This window comes from Lissotriton helveticus, chromosome 7 (assembly GCF_964261635.1).
Source record: "Lissotriton helveticus chromosome 7, aLisHel1.1, whole genome shotgun sequence".
In the NCBI taxonomy this organism is placed as follows: Eukaryota; Metazoa; Chordata; class Amphibia; order Caudata; family Salamandridae; genus Lissotriton; species Lissotriton helveticus.
In genome coordinates this window covers 770,286,130-770,300,801 of record NC_136068.1, presented here as the reverse complement: position 1 = coordinate 770,300,801, position 14,672 = coordinate 770,286,130, and the positions used below count along the sequence as shown (strand labels likewise).

The following is a 14,672-nucleotide window of genomic DNA, read 5'->3' as shown; positions in this document are numbered from 1 at the left end:
TGATACCCCTCCGTTTCTTTTCGCCAGAATTTGCAGCACTCGCTCGCCGGTTCGTTTATCCCCGCAGCAGAACCACGCCGCATTTAATTCCACAACCAATTCCCCCAGCTGGGAGAAAAACGGGACGAACACGCGTTTGTCTTCACTTATGTGCTTTTTTATTTAATCCTCACAGCATGGAGTTTCTCAAGCAGGCAGGAACAGATCTACGTGTTTCGGGATAGCATATCCCTTGTTCACGATCAATTTGGCTCCAGGCTCTCAGTCTCAATATAGTGAGTCACATTATTACATCATTTCCTGTTTGATGTTATTTTGGCCCTCGGCCTTCTGGATGATGTAGTTTTTTGCATGTTTTTAATATTTTTTTTTATCCGTCTGCATAGCCTATGTCCTTCTGCTGCAACTGCTCTTTTAAACGCTGTATTGGGTGTTGTGATTGGTGCTGTGGTTACTGAGATTACCCGCCTCAAAGGTTTGGGCTCTCTCTTTATAATATTAGTATGGATAGTACAGTATGGATTTTTTGTAAAAATTTTTATACATTTTTTTATCCGTCTGCATAGCCTATGTCCTTCCGCTGCAACGGCCCTTTCCAACGCTGTATTGGGTGTTGTGATTGGTGCTGTGGTTACTGAGATTACCCGCCTCAAATGTTTGGGCTCTCTCTTTATAATATTAGTATGGATGGATAGTATAGTATGGATTTTTTGCTTTTTTTATACTTTTTTTATCCATCTGCATAGCCTATGTCCTTCTGCTGCAACTGCCCTTTCCAACGCTGTAGTGGGTGTTGTGATTGGTGCTGTGGTTACTGAGATTACCCGCCTCAAAGGTTTGGGCTCTCGCTTTATAATATTAGTATGGATTTGAGTTTAACATTATTTTGGGGCACTTTTGGGTGCAAGAATGAGTACCTCCAATAGCAGAATGTCTTTATATACACTACGGAGGTCATTCCTATTTCTGTAAACCATTTGGTGTTTGCAGACGAAGCACTATATTTAACCATCTTATACTGGTCCTGTTATTTGCAATTAAGCTATGTGAATAATATGGCTCTAAGCATCCAACGTAAACACTGGGAAATACCATGGCCTACTTCTCATTAACTTTAAGATCCATGGGAAATGGGCTCTGTTTGTATAATATATAGTTATCTTCGATCTGTGTCACATATAAATATGGGATCTAATACGCTTATTATTTTGACTTTTTAATTAAGGTGATTACAGACACCATAGGAATTGGTTGTGAATATTGGCACCATTCTGACTGTCTACAAAGATGAATACCTAATATGAAGAATTGACTTGTTCTACTTAGAATAAAGTATGTAGTGCATTTGCATATAACTGAACAGCGGCACATCAATAACTGTGTGAATCAAAATTAAATAAATGCTATACTTCTTCTCATAATAGGCTACCATTGCTACGTATACTGGAAGCTTCGAATATTAAAATTCTTGAAAAACTTCTGACATAATCTCCATATCTTTCGGTAAGATAAGGCCTCGGATTGATTAAACCTATCTCTAGTTTAGACTAAGTTTAGACTAAGTCAACATATAGAAGTATAATGATTCTCCCTTTCTTCAGTTTAAATCTTCCTTCAAAACCAGAAATATAAATGGATGAATGTACAATAACACTGATTAGGCATAAAATGTCATAAATCCGATATATTCTTTGAGTGTACCAACTCTTTTGCTTATCCTAGATCGCTTTCCTCATTACATTTTCGCTATAAATAGATGTCACATTGTAAATCCTTTCAGTAGGCTAATCATGTTTATGAATCAAGTGGTATGCATACCATGTATTTGTAATCATGATGTATCATGAACTGGGTTTTTATTGTAAATAGTTTTGTATAATATGTGTATTTTTGTATATTTGTTTGTTGTAGCCCTGAAGAAGTCCTCTGGACGAAACGCGTTGGCTACACTTTGTATGAAGATTTTGAATAAAAGGAAAAAAAAGAAAACTATAAGTCCTACTGAACTGATTCTTTTGTATTATTGTTTTTGACTATCATCGTTATTGTGTATTGTGTGGGAGTGCTGAACCATTGTGTTTTATTGCAAAATCATATTGGGCATTGCACTTGGAAGTCTAGGGGTATGTGACTTCAGGTTCTTGGCACCCAGAAAACGACTAGACCATAAAATATTGGATAAAGTGTAGTCACTTTTTGCCCTTTACCCCTGTTGCTTTAGTATTGTCAATTGATCTTTCTACAATGCAGAAGTAAAGATTCCCATTCACAGTCACTAGGAGGTCTGACATCACTTTGGGATATGTGATTCATTAATATTTTGGCTGTCATTTTCATTACCAACGAGATTGTGTAAGAAATTCGGGCGTATTTATCAAGTACTTAGGCCGCCCGTGCACCACTTAAGGAGGCACAAGGGAGATGCAACTACTAAGTTATATTTAACTAGCCACGCAACGCCATCTTGCAAGGCCAAGTGGCTGGATAATTCTGGAGTAACGCAACCCAGCGTAAAACCCTGTGTTGCATTACTCTGCCTCAAGGAGGCGTTCCATGGGTGGTGCGTGGGTGTTTCCATGCAACACCCATGGATTTTGGTGCATTCCTGATCTACCATCACTGGTAGACCTGGAAATACATCAAAATGCAAAGCATCCCCCTTTACCACTGAATTAGATTATTAGTAGACTTTAAAGCAGCCATTTAATCATTTATGTAGCGTATCCCAAACTAAAGATAGCAAAATCATATTATAATTGCACTTTATTTTTTCTCATAGTATCACAGTGAAAATAGCTTTCGGAGGTTAGTAACCACAGGAACAAGCCAACAAAAAATGATTGTATGCTCTAAGGTTCTAATGTTAAACACCAGGCTCCCAACCTTGCAGACTACATGACTTACTTAGGCATAATTTGTTGAATATACAAAAGTAGAGTTCTTTTTTGTCAAAAGGATCTGAAGGCACTAAACTGGCTCCGTTATGAGGCAAGGATACAGATGAAAATTGCTTGCATAACACATAAAGCCCTTCACCTCAACACACTGAAGTACCTAGCTGATAAACTGAAATTGTCTGGCGGTGGCAGATACTTGAGAAGCACCAGCACCTTACTGTTAAAACCTCAAAAAATGTGGAAAAAGAAACCTATAAGCAAACTTTCTCTGGATTGGCACCTAGAAACTGCAACTCCTTGCTCCCTGAAGTCAGAATGAACCCTTCAATTAAACCCTTCAAAAAATAAGTCAAACTGTTTTTATTGAACAAAACTCTACCCTGCACCCACCTACTTATTTATCTGGATACTGATCTGACACAGTTCGCCAACCAGGGTTTTTACTCACTGCTAGATTGTGGTGTCTAACTCACTCCTTCTCCTGGTTTGCAATGGGTGCTGCCAGCACTTATGTTTCTTGGTTGTCTTCTTTTCTACTTGCATTTATGTTTCTTGGTTGTCTTCTTTTCTACTTGCTGGAATATCTGTAAAGCATTCTGATACCCTTCAAGGGTCAAGTTTGCGCTATATGAAACTTTATAAATAAAATAAATAAAAATAAAAATGCTTGTTTTGTCTCGTTCATCTGCAGGTTCTAAAGATTCAGAAGTCCGGCCACACATGTAGGCCTGAAATCATGTTTCCTTGTCAGCCTAGTAGATGGGTCAGGGTTGGACTACGCACACCAAAGGTATGATAAATTGTAAATTTGTTGCGTGCTTCTGGGGTATCACCTTCTGGTCAAGGGGTGTGTAGTTGATGCATAGAGAATCATCACCTGTGTAGGGGACGTCCTCCTGAGCACAGCTGAAACCCACAGAAATGTGGGTAGAAAAGTAATAAACTCAATTCTTAATCAAAATAAATTGCATCAAAATGGTGTATGCATTAAGTTTTAATGTTCGTTGGTGGTTAATATTGTATTGTTCATATTAATCCATGGCATATAAACGTGATATCAATCACAAATTAATCAGGGTATGTATTTAAGAGTCCCAATGCATTTCGGGCTATCCAAGCTCTTTGTCAGGGGAAATGGATTGATATGAACAATACAATACCAACCACCAACGAACTGTGCTCCAGCTGTTCTCAGGGGGACGTCCCCTACACAGGTGGCGCTTCTCTATGCAGCCTAGTAGATGGTCCAATATGTACTACAGACCACAGGTGACATTTAACGTTCCATGCCTTTTGCACACTTTCCGCCTCCATACAATATGGCTTTACTGGAAAGTTAAATATGCAAAGTAAAAGTTAGCCCATTCTGTCATGTGTTTATTGGTTAAAGTACATAATGGATTGGGCAGCAGTGTCCCAGTGTATAGTGTTTAAAAAACCAAGAGCATCAGTCAACAAAAAATAGGGGTGACCACACAAAACTAGGCGCTTCTCACAGCAATATATTATAATATCGCAACATAGAAGAAAATCCCTTATACAGCTTAATTTTATAATTTAAGTGAATCTCAACTAAGATTTCATTTTTAATACACAATAATAGACTTTCAATTTAGTGGCTGAAGATTACAAAATAAAAATCCATGTTTACAAATAGAAATCCAAAGTTAAAATATCCCTACCAAAAATAGAATAATATAGCGCATTATCCCAAAAATACCTTCATCAACATCTTTTGTATCCCTTCAAAAATATGAAAAATACATTTTAATGAATAAACACTTCAAGAATACAAAAGAAACAAAGAAAATGAATGTAAAACATTGGATATTAAAAAATCTGAAGCATTTTCTTTGTAAATTTTAAAACAATGTAACCTCAAGCATAAAAAAAAATCATTTTTAAATAGCTGAAGTTATGACTGCAGATAAACATGCAATCCCACCTGGAAAACAATTCCCAAATTCAAAACACAATATATATATAATTTTATAAATACATCCTACAAAACATAAGTAATATAGTATTTCCAGAACACAATAAATGTAAAACTCACTATGCAACAAACCAGGCCCTAACCCACAGAATAAACTATCTTTAATTATTTTCTTAAGCAAACTAATCGGACTACTTTACAGGGGCGGTTCCTCCATGTGGGCTGAGGAGCGACGCCCCACTGTTTCTCGCAGTGTGATAAGCAGTAGCATAACGTGGTATACATACCACATAATGTTACTTCTTCTCGCACTGCAAGAAAGCAGAAGGGTTTGGTTGGGGGCGGGCGGGTGGGCGTTCCTGCAATAGGGTAGGGGAGGAGTGGCTTGCCCAATGTTGCGGGCCCTCTCTGTTTGGTCGGCCCTCTGTGGCCAACAAAACCAGGCATGCGCACTCTGCCATTACCTCTATGTAGGCTGGATGCAGCCTATATGGAGAAAATGGCCTCCCCATAGGCGCCTGGTTGGACACCGTCCCCACCAATCACAATGCTGCCATTGCAGCATTGTCATTGGCTTAGGGGAGGGGAGGGAGGCTGCCTGCTTCCTGAGAGGAGCAGAGAAGCAGAGACGACACGGGACCGTATCAGGCTGGCTACGGTAAGAACATTATGTTTTAATTAAAATACCCCCCCATGAGGCACTCCGGCCCGTGCGACCCTCCCGCCCCCCACCCGTGAGTCATGCCGGCCGTGACTGTTACTTTAACTTTATCTGACCTACCCTAACCATACCTCCAACTCACACAAACTACTGATGTTACTGTTAGACATGGCATCCTTGGAACAGTTTTCCCCAGTAATATTTTGCCTTCAACTCTCCTGTTTTGCTGATTTTGTTTTTGCTGGCTTTAGGACTCTGCACATTTTACCACTGCTAGCCAGTACTAAAGTGCTTGTGCTCTCTCCCTAAACATGGTAGAATTGGCTTCTATCCAATTGGCTTACTTAATTTACTTGTAAGTCCCCAGTAAAATGGCACTGTCTGTACTCAAGGCCTGTAGATTGAAGCATACTAGTGGGCTTGCAGCAATGATTGAGCACTGATTAAGTAGCACTTTAAACATGCCTCAGGTCACCCATTGCAGCCTGTGTGTGCAGTTTTTAAACTCCCATATCAAACTGATAAATTAAACGTTTTGCCAGACCCAAACATTTCTTTTTAATCCATGTCACTCCTAGGGAAGTCCTAAACAGCTCACAGGGCAGGGTGCAATGTATTTAAATTGTCAAACATGTAATTTTAGGTTTTACATGTCCTAATAGTGAAAAACTTTTACATTTGTTTTTCACTACTGCAAGGCCTACGTCTCCCATAGGATTACATTGGAATTCATTTATTACGTTTAATGAGCTGTAATTTCAAATAAGAAAAGGTTTGTTCAGTTCATGTTTGGTGTCTGGAACTGTAATGAAAAAGCCTCACTTATGGTAAAGTCTAATTTTAAATTACATTTTTGAAAATTCACTTTTAAAAAGTTTTCATTTAACTGACTTTTAGTGCATTTACTCTCGTTCAAATGGCTGGGTGTAGCTGGTAATTGGGCTTTGTGTATTCCTTCTAGACAGCCACACACTAGTAAAGAGAATAGGTGTGCCTGGATGAGCCATTACTGGCGGGACGGGAGGGCAGAGCTGGGCACAGTCCTATTTACATTTGAATAGGCTGTGACCTGCCTCCACACAAAGGGCAGTGTACCCCCTGTAGTTAGTCTGGAGCCAGTATAGAGAAGGCTGGCTACCTGTGGACTTACAAGGGAAACTTCTAGAAGCTTCCACCATTTCAAAGGGAGGCCCTGGTATACATATTGGAGCCCAGACACCAACTCTTCAGTACACTTCTGGACCTGTTGATACTCTGCCAAGAAGAGGACTGCCACTCTGGTGGGCTGCTTCTCTGAAGCACTGGTGGCCTGCTGTGCTGACCTGCTGCCTGCTGCCCTCTTGCCTGGGTAAGAGAGAATAGACCTGCATCTGTTGAACACAGGACTCCAAAGTGAGAGCTAGTTGGCTGGCCTCCTGACTAGAGCCTCTGGGACAGAAAATGCCCACAACCTTGAACAAAGAAAAACCAAAGGTGATGATGGACGGAGCGTTGACAATACAAACACTCACCCCCAGTCAACTGATCTGGGTTTAATCCATCACCGTTCTTTAGCTCACTCCGCCACCCCAGTTCAGACATGGCTATATGCAAATCAGTCTGACCCTGTGCCTTCTGGGACCAGTCCAGCCCGAACTGCCAAGCCATGTCTTCCCTGGACCGGAATCAAGCTTCCCAGGACCGGTTTCTGGCATTACAGCCGTCTTCAGCCGGGCTTGCTTGACTCCAGTGGCAAAGTGAGCAAGGGACTCACGTCTGAGCATACCCTGCCAACTTAGGGCAAACAAAGAAAAACCAAAGGTGATGATGGACGGAGCGTTGACAATACAAACACTCACCCCCAGTCAACTGATCTGGGTTTAATCCATCACCGTTCTTTAGCTCACTCCGCCACCCCAGTTCAGACATGGCTATATGCAAATAAGTCTGACCCTGTGCCTTCTGGGAACAGTCCAGCCCGAACTGCCAAGCCATGTCTTCCCTGGACCGGAATCAAGCTTCCCAGGACCGGTTTCTGGCATTACAGCCGTCTTCAGCCGGGCTTGCTTGACTCCAGTGGCAAAGTGAGCAAGGGACTCACGTCTCAGCATACCCTGCCAACTTAGGGTGAACAACGAAAAACCAAAGGTGTTGATGGACGGAGCGTTAACAATACAAACACTCACCCCCAGTCAACTGATCTGGGTTTAATCCATCACCGTTCTTTAGCTCACTCCGCCACCCCAGTTCAGACATGGCTATATGCAAATCAGTCTGACCCTGTGCCTTCTGGGAACAGTCCAGCCCGAACTGCCAAGCCATGTCTTCCCTGGACCGGAATCAAGCTTCCCAGGACCGGTTTCTGGCATTACAGCCGTCTTCAGCCGGGCTTGCTTGACTCCAGTGGCAAAATGAGCAAGGGACTCACGTCTGAGCATACCCTGCCAACTTAGGGCGAACAAAGAAAAACCAAAGGTGATGATGGACGGAGCGTTGACAATACAAACACTCACCCCCAGTCAACTGATCTGGGTTTAATCCATCACCGTTCTTTAGCTTACTCCTGCTTACTTCTGGGAACAGTCCAGCCCGAACTGCCAAGCCATGTCTTCCCTGGACCGGAATCAAGCTTCCCAGGACCGGTTTCTGGCATTACAGCCGTCTTCAGCCGGGCTTGCTTGACTCCAGTGGCAAAGTGACCCAGGGCTGCACTGTTCCCATAAGGCACAGGGTCAGACTGATTTGCATATAGCCATGTCTCAACTGGGGTGGCTGAGTGAACTAAAGAATGATGATGGATTAAACCCAGATCAGTTGACTGGGGGTGAGTGTTTAATTTGTTCAAACGCCCCGTCCATCATCCCCTTTTGTATCGCTTTGTTCGCCCTAAGTGTGGCAGGGTATACTCAGACGTGAGTCCCTTGTTCACTTGGCCACTGGATTCAAGATAGCCTGGCTGATGAGGATTATGAATCCGAAACCGGTCCCAGGATGCTTGTTTCCGGTCCAGGGAAGACATGGCTTGGCAGTTCGGGCTGGACTGTTCCCATAAGGCACAGGGTCAGACTGATTTGCATATAGCCATGTCTGAACTGGGGTGGCTGAGTGAACTAAAGAATGGTGATGGATTAAACCCAGATCAGTTGACTGGGGTGAGTGTTTGATTTGTTCAAACGCCCCATCCATCATCCCCTTTTGTATCGCTTTGTTCGCCCTAAGTGTGGCAGGGTATACTAAGACGTGAGTCCCTTGTTCACTTGGCCACTGGATTCAAGATAGCCTGGCTGATGAGGATTATGAATCCGAAACCGGTCCCAGGATGCTTGTTTCCGGTCCAGGGAAGACATGGCTTGGCAGTTCGGGCTGGACTGTTCCCATAAGGCACAGGGTCAGACTGATTTGCATATAGCCATTTCTGAACTGGGGTGGCTGAGTGAACTAAAGAATGGTGATGGATTAAACCCAGATCAGTTGACTGGGGGTGAGTGTTTGATTTGTTCATACGCCCCGTCCATCATCCCCTTTTGTATCGCTTTGTTCGCCCTAAGTGTGGCAGGCTATACTCAGACGTGAGTCCCTTGTTCACTTGGCCACTGGATTCAAGATAGCCTGGCTGATGAGGATTATGAATCCGAAACCGGTCCCAGGATGCTTGTTTCCGGTCCAGGGAAGACATGGCTTGGCAGTTCGGGCTGGACTGTTCCAATAAGGCACAGGGTCAGACTGATTTGCATATAGCCATGTCTCAACTGGGGTGGCTGAGTGAACTAAAGAATGGTGATGGATTAAACCCAGATCAGTTGACTGGGGGTGAGTGTTTGATTTGTTCAAACGCCCCGTCCATCATCCCCTTTTGTATCGCTTTGTTCGCCGTAAGTGTGGCAGGGTATACTAAGACGTGAGTCCCTTGTTCACTTGGCCACTGGATTCAAGATAGCCTGGCTGATGAAGATTATGAATCCGAAACCGGTCCCAGGATGCTTGTTTCTGGTCCAGGGAAGACATGTCTTGGCAGTTCGGGCTGGACTGTTCCCATAAGGCACAGGGTCAGACTGATTTGCATATAGCCATGTCTGAACTGGGGTGGCTGAGTGAACTAAAGAATGGTGATGGATTAAACCCAGATCAGTTGACTGGGGGTGAGTGTTTGATTTGTTCAAACGCCCCATCCATCATCCCCTTTTGTATCGCTTTGTTCGCCCTAAGTGTGGCAGGGTATACTCAGACATGAGTCCCTTGTTCACTTGGCCACTGGATTCAAGATAGCCTGGCTGATGAGGATTATGAATCCAAAACCCGTCCCAGGATGCTTGTTTCCGGTCCAGGGAAGACATGGCTTGGCAGTTCGGGCTGGACTGTTCCCATAAGGCACAGGGTCAGACTGATTTGCATATAGCCATGTCTGAACTGGGGTGGCTGAGTGAACTAAAGAATGGTGATGGATTAAACCCAGATCAGTTGACTGGGGGTGAGTGTTTGATTTGTTCAAACGCCCCGTCCATGATCCCCTTTTGTATCACAACCTTGAACAAAGCACTCAGACTGTCATCTGTGAGTCCTACTATGCCAAGTGCCAATTCTTGACCCTTGGAAGTAGGCCTAAAGGTGCTTCTCCAGCCTATCTGAGGGCATAGCAGAACTGATGCATCTCCACTGCTGTGCGGAACAATCCCAAGTAGAACTGACTCTGCTGCAAGGTTTCACCAGATGCAAGGACTCTGAATCAACCTCGCAGACTGCTTCAGAACAGCCACCTTTGCAAAGCTTTCCAGATACAGGCCCTCACATCGCAAATCTCTGGTCAATGGTCGCCTCAATGTCGCTGCAGTTTCTTGCACCACATCCTCACAGCTTATCGAAAGTGATGCATCACCATCACTGCACAAAGCATCCTCGAAGCTGGACATTGCACTGCAAGCCTTTGTTAATGCAATCCTCAGCAACAGTGCAGGACCTTACATAGCAGCTCCACAGCTCCTCTGAACCCAAGTATTGCCTAGGCATCCTCGACTTCAGGCTTTGCATACTTGGTGATGATGTAGGACCTTTCATTGCAGGTCCGCTGCTCTTCAAAACTGTTGAAAGTGGATTATTAGTAATGCTAAGTAGTGACTTACCACTAGTAATAAGGTCACAAACACAGTAATAGGTTCAGTTAGGGTCACAATAAATCAAACCCTTGCTCAACCCTTGGTAACTGACAGGCTTAACTTAGGGGACAAGTGAGTAAAGCAATCCAACTCCAAATTATAAAGATATATTATATTTTTGTGAACAAAGAGACACCAAAAAGACAAAAATCGAATGTAAGGAACCGGAGATATGCATTTTTATTTTTTATTTTTTATTTTTATAAAATTTTTATTGAAAATTAACAGCAACAATAACAGGTTACACAAGGCAAGAGAGAATCGGGAATACAGTCATGGGTCCATGTACTTGGCGCTTCAGCATTGTAGCATACATAACACAGTCACGGTGTTTCGTGGGGGGGGCAGCGAGGAAACCAGTAGCAATACAATGTAATTAATAGTCGGAATGTCAATCAGGGGGACAAGGTATCACCGGGAAACAAATCTTGTGGGGGGGTGCATATATTGCCACGGTATGTGTTCCATTGTGATCAGATTCTGCCCCACTTCTTGGGCCTTCCACGCGACAAATACACAGTCTTCTCGCGAAACATGCACCAGTCCACATTCTCTGCCCACAATCTTACGGTCGGAGGCCTACGGGAACCCCAGAGCTGTGCAATGTCTCTTTTGGTGATCATATTACCAAGGGTCGCCCAGTTAATCTGTGCCGTATTGTAGTCATTGGGCTCCCAGACATTCAGGAGGCAGCGCCTGGCCTTGGGCAGCAGCCCCACCCCGGTGACCCTCTCCTTGACGACATGCACACGGGACCAAAACTCGACCACCTTTGGGCATTCCCATAAAATGTGGAGAAAGGTACCAGTCATACCGCAACCACGCTTACACAAATCATCAGAAGAGTAACCCATGCGCACCAGACTCGGGCCTGTGACATACACACGGTGGAGGATCTTAAGTTGAACAAATCTAAGGCGTGCGGGTATGGCAACTTCTTATGGCGAGGACAGAGCGGACTGCCAGTCCTCGTCATCTAATTCTAGACTGTCGGCAATCCACGAGGCCCTCAGGCGCACAAGCAGGTCAGCCCTGTTATAGATCAGCTTCTTGTAAATTAATGAAATTGTGCTGTCGGGCACATATCCATCCAGAATACGATCCTCATGGGGTGAGGATTCAGGGATATCTGTACCCACAGCAAAGACCAACAAGAGGGCATGTCGGACCTGAGCGTACCTGAAGAATTCTCTGTCCCCAAGTTCATACTCCGTCTTAAGCGCCTCGAAGGTCTTGACATCGCCTTTAGACCAAAGATCCCCCACCTTAGTGATTCCAATCATATCCCATTTGTCAAATCCTTTCGTTCGCCATAAATTACCCAGACATTCAGAGTCATACAAGGGGTTTGCGCGAGTGAGTCTATCCTTCCATCCCAAGGCCGCATTCGCATCGTGCCACACACGTACCGCGACTTTAGTGGGTCCAGTCAGTGTTTTACAGAGCCCCCTGGAATACAGCGCCCTATTGAAGTCCCCCCCCGGCAGAAGGTGTTTATCCATTTCGAAGGCAGGGGCGGGACCGGGAACATACGTTGCGTGATTGACCGCACTTAATTGGGAGGCCCAGTAATAGCGCCTGATGTCGGGAAGGGCGATGCCTCCGTCATACCACGGAAGCGTGAGTTTAGACAGAGCAAGGCGTGCACGGCCATCCCAAATCAGTTGCCGTTGTAGACTCTCCACCTCCCGAAAGTAACGAGAGGGAACGAGGTCAAACGAGTTCTGGAACGCATACAAAAATCTAGGCAGCGACATCATTTTAAAGAGAGCCGCACGACCGAGCGGTGACAGTGGCAAATGACGCCAGCGTGTAACCTCTAGCTTCAGCCGTTGAAGAGGGGGCAGCAAGTTGCGCTCATAGCGAACGGTGGGGTCCAAGGAGACATATATCCCCAGGTACTTAAAACCGGTCTCCGTTACTTGAATCGGAAATCTACGGGGCAATGGGGGGAGACCACCAGCCAAAACGTAGACACAGGATTTAGTCCAATTAATAACGAGACCCAAGTTCTTCCCAAAGGAGGTAAGAACATCGAAGAGCACGTTTAAGGATTTATGAGGGGAAGTTAGATATAGGAGAATGTCATCTGCGTATAGCGAGACACGATCCTCGAAATCGGGAGCCCACCGAATGCCCTTTATAGAAGGCTCCCAACGGAGCCACTCCGCCAATGGTTCCAATGCGAGGGCGAAGAGCAATGGAGACAGCGGGCAGCCCTGCCGAGTACCGCGTCTGAGTGCGAAAACACCGGACGCCTTCCCGTTAACCACCACCTGGGCAAGGGGCATCTCATAAAGAAGTTTCACCCAAGCGATGAACACGGGGCCGAATCCAAATTTTGAGAGGGCCGCCCAAAGATAGGGCCATTCGATAGTGTCGAAAGCCATGGTAGCATCAAGGGAAGCCAAAATGGCCGACTCGGTGAGAGTCCCAGCCGTCGCGAGAACTCCATAGAGTCTCCGAAGATTAAGGGCGGTGTTCCGATGAGGAATGAACCCTGATTGATCCGGATGGATCAAGTCCCCGATCACCTTAATCAAACGATTAGCTAATAATTTAGCTAGAATTTTGGGTTCGGCATTAAGCAATGATATAGGTCTATACGAGGCACAACGATCCCGTGGCTTATCCTCCTTGTGAATTACCACAATAGTGGCGAGTCGCTGATCAGCGGGAAGGAAACCCGAGTCCAGGGCCTCAAGGAAAATATCCTTCAAGTGGGGCACCATTTTGTCGGGTCGCAGTTTATAAAGTTCAATGGGTAATCCATTGGGGCCCATTGCTTTGCCTGAGCGGAGGGAACGTATAGCCCCCGCTACTTCGTCCGCCGTAAGGGGTACATCCATGAGGTCTCTGTCATCTTCGGAAAGGCAGGGCAAAGCAATGTCACGAAGCAACAACTGGGAGTCTTCCTCGTCCCTATCGCAGACAGAGGCATACACCGTTTGAAAGTGGTCAACAAAACACTCAACAAACCCAACAGGGTCGGTGACACACACTCCATCCAGCCTCTCAATCACGGGACAACGCGATTCACTCTTTCTTTCTTGTCCAGCCACGCAATCAATTTACCGGCCTTGTCACCCACATCATACATCCTGCCCTGTTGCTCCCTGTTCATCACCTTAGCCGCGTCAGTGATGACGGACCTATAATCGGCCTGTTTCAGACTGAGAGAATGCATTTTTAAACGTGTTACTCCTGTATCAAGGTCACTCTCTAGAGCAGTTATCTCAGTTTCTAGGCGCACCAGTTCCTCATTTTTAGCCTTTTTGGCAGCAGCAATCAGTGAAAGAGAATGGCCACGAATGACAGTCTTAAAAGCTTCCCACAAAGCAAAGAAATAGACTCCACATTGTCTTTGAAGTAATGATCCATGGCTTTAACAAGTTCAGAACGGGTTTTTGGGTCACGAAAGTACCAGGGGTTAATAGGAGCCACTCTGCCTACACTGCCCGCACCCACTGCAAGCCGAAGCCACAAGGGGGAGTGATCAGAAATACCCCTGGGAAAATGGCGAACCTCACTGATGGAGGAGGATTGGGCCGATGGCATTAAGAAATAGTCTAACCTAGAGAGACTACCATGTGCCCCAGAATGGAAGGTGTACTGAAGCTGTGTAGGGTGCATCAACCGCCAGCTATCTGCGAGCCCAAAGGTATCAAGGAAATTGCTCAACCACATATGGGATCTAGCCAAGTCCCTGGGGGGAAAACGATCAGCAGTACAAGAGACAACGGAGTTAAAATCCCTCCGAGGATAAGAAGACCCTCAGGCAGCCCCAATAGGACCCTACCCAGATCGGCATATGTGGAGGCCTGTAGGCCCGGGGGGATATATATCGTGAGTATGGACAGTGTCTTCCCTTCCCATCTACCCGTGAGCGCAGCATAGCGCCCTCTATCATCAAGGATAACTTCATCAATTTTGAGGGGGAGAGAAGACCGAATAAGAATGCCGACCCCCCTGGAGCCAGAGGTGAAACCGGAGTGAGCAACTTGGCGGTATCCACGTCTGTTCATGGCTCGACAAGTATTCCCTATAAG

General features: G+C 45.1%; 1 long non-coding RNA gene across 4 annotated transcripts in view; it reads left to right on the top strand.

The window, feature by feature from the left end:
- Nucleotides 1-14,672, top strand: part of LOC144767037 (uncharacterized) — a 369,045-nt gene that overhangs the window by 110,031 nt on the left and 244,342 nt on the right. For 2 of the 4 annotated variants that reach the window (XR_013598037.1, XR_013598035.1), the window contains one exon: nt 3,589-3,687. The exons of the other annotated variants lie outside the window; for them this stretch is intronic. This is a non-coding gene — a long non-coding RNA (uncharacterized LOC144767037). The remainder of the gene's footprint in view (nt 1-3,588; nt 3,688-14,672) is intronic. 4 annotated transcript variants of the gene reach the window in all.